Consider the following 3,089-nt stretch of genomic DNA (forward strand, 5'->3'; position numbering starts at 1 on the left):
TGTTATATTGAATGAAAATGACGATAGTGGACAGCCTTGCCTTGTTTCTGATCTTAGAGGGAAGGTTTTTAGTTTTTCACCATTAAGCATAATGTTGGCTGAAGGTTTGTCATATATGGCCTTTATTATGTTAAGGTACTTTCCTTCTATACCGATTTTGTTAAGTGTTTTGATCATAAAGGAATGTTGTATCTTGTGAAAGACTTTTTCTGCATTTATTGATATGATCATATGATTTTTTAAAAATGTATTTATGTGATGTATCACATTAATCGATTTGCATATGTCGAGCCATCCCTATGCCCCTGGGATGAAGCCTACTTGATCATGGTGTATAATCTTTTTATATGTTGCCGTATTCGGTTTGCTAGTATCTTATTTAAGATTTTTGCATCTGTGTTCATGAGAGATATTGGTCTGTAGCTTGTGTGTGTGTGTGTGTGTGTGTGTGTGTGTGTGTGTGTGTGTGTGTGTGTGATCTATCCCAGGTTTTGGTGTCGGGGTAATATTTGGCTCATAAAATGAGTTAGGAAGTACTGCCTTCTCTCGATTTTTTGGGAGACTTTGAGGAGAATAGGTATTAAATCTTCTTTGAATGTTTGGTAGAAATTACTGGTGATACCATCTGGTACTGGATTTTACTTTTTGATAGGTTTTTGATGATTGTTGCAATTTCCATACTGCTGATTGGTCTATTTAGATTTTTGAGTTCTTGATGTAGTCTAGGAAGATTGTATATTTCTATGAATGTGACCATTTCTTCTAGGTTATTAAATTTGGTGTTATATATCTTTTCAGATATTGTTGTATGATCCTTTGTATTTCTATTGTATCTGTTGTAACTTCTTTTTCATCCTCGATTTTCTTTATTTGTGTCCTTTCTCTTTCTTCTTTAGTGAGTCTAGCCAGGGTTTTGTCAATTTTATTAAACTTCTCAAAGAAGCAGCTCTTTGTTGCATTTATTTTTCTATCGCCTTTTTGTTCTCAATTTCATTTCATTCCACTTTAATTTTATTTCCTTCATTCTGCTGATTTTAGACTTCATTTTTTCTTTTTTTTCTAATTTTTTAAGATGAAAGGTTAGATTTTTTATTTGGACTCATACTTGTTTTTTGAGATAGACCTGTAATGATATGAACTATCCTCTTATGACTACTTTTGGTATGGCCCCCAATTTTTGATATGTTGTACTATCATTGTCATTCATTTTTATGTATCCCTTGATCCTCCTTTTAATTTCTTCTATGATCCAGTCATTCTTCAATAGCATGTTATTTAATCTCCACATTTTTGTGCTTGTTCCTGCTTTCTTTTTATAGTTAATCCCCAACTTCATGCATTATGATCACAAAATATAGTTGGTACAATTTCAAATCTCTTGTATTTGTTCAGGCTATATCTGTGTCCCAGTATGTGGTCAGTCCTTGAGAATGTACCATGTGCAGTATAGAAGAATGTATAAATAGCTGTTCTGGGATGAAAGACTCTGTAAATGTCGATTATATCCAGTTGGTCTAATTTGTCACTTAATGATGTATTTCCTTATTGATTTTCTGTTGGACAATCTTTCCATATTTAACAGTGTGGTATTAGGTCTCCTACTATGATAGTGTTTTAGTGTTTTTCTCTCTTTAGTTCTATTAGCAATTGCTTTATATATTTCAGGGCTCCAAGATTGGGAGCATAGATATTGATAAGTATTATGTCTTCTCGGTGTATGATTCTCTTCATCATTATGAAGTGTCCCTCAGTATCTTTCTTTACCTATTTTATTTTGAAGTCTATTTCATTCAATATTAGTACTGTCACTCTCGCTTTTCTGTGAATTCCACTTCCTTGAACTATCATTTTCCACGTTGAGTCTACATTTGTCTTTGAACTAAGATATGCCTCCTAGAGGTAGCATATGGTTGGGTTTTGTTTTTTGATCCAATCTGCACCTCTGTACCTTTTTCTTAGTGAATTCAGTTCATTTACATTTACGATGATTATTGAAATATAAGGTTTTCCTACAGCCATCTTATCTTTTGCGTTATTTTTTGCTTTCGTTTTTTTTTTTTTCCTTGTCCTTGTGTTTCTGTATTTTTACTTGGTTGGGTTTTGTGGATTTTTCTTCTGGTCCTTTTTGTTCTATGTTATGTATTTAAATTTTGGATCTTTGGTTTGTGGTTACCATTAAGAATATGTAAAGGATAGTTATGTTTATATAACTCTGTGTGCCTTATCTCCATTCCCCATTGTGATTTTGGATCTTTGATTCCTCCCATTTTCTGTTGGTGTCTCAAATTGTTTCTTTGTATGCTGAAGTTCATTTCTATCTTGCAATAGCTATTCTCTTCTTATGGTTTAAGTTTATAATACCGTGTTCTTGATAAGGGTTGCACTACTCTGCTTCTGTCTGCCTGGTAGTTGCCTTACTCATAGTTGTGCATTTGTTTTGTCATTTTGTTTCAGGTGTGCTAACCCTTTTAAATATTTCCTGTAATGCAGGCCTCATAGTGGAGAATTCCCTCAACTTTTGTATGTCTGTAACGGTCTTCATTTCTCCTTCATATCTAAAGGAGAGCTTTGCTGGATACATTATTCTTGGCTGGTAATTCTTTTCATTTAATAGTTTGAATGTTTGGTTCTACTTCTTTCTTACTTGTAAGATTTGTGCTTAGAGGTACGAAGATAGCCTAATGGGTCTTCCTTTATAGGTTACCATCTTCTTTTCCCTGGCTACCTCAGAGAATTTTTTCTTTGTCATTAATTTTTGATTTAGGAAATTCTCGTCAACTATTTGTCTGAATATACTCTCTGATCACTTCTATTCTTCTCCTTCTGGAATACATATTATTCTTATGTTGCCTTTCCTAATGGTGTCAGCTAGTTCTTGTACTTTTATCTCATTTGTTTTCATTTTCCTGTCTCTCTCTTTTTCCTTCTAAATTATTTCTAGATTTCTGTCTTCGATATAACTGATTTTTTCCTCCATTTGATTAACTCTATTTCTTAAGCTTTCTATTTCCCTCTTCATCTCTTTCAGTGTTTTCTTCATCTACAGTTCTTTTTGATTTGTTTATTTCTTTCTCTTTGTTAAAACACTC

Source organism: Pteropus alecto, unplaced genomic scaffold (assembly GCF_000325575.1).
Source record: "Pteropus alecto unplaced genomic scaffold, ASM32557v1 scaffold126, whole genome shotgun sequence".
Taxonomy (NCBI): domain Eukaryota; kingdom Metazoa; phylum Chordata; class Mammalia; order Chiroptera; family Pteropodidae; genus Pteropus; species Pteropus alecto.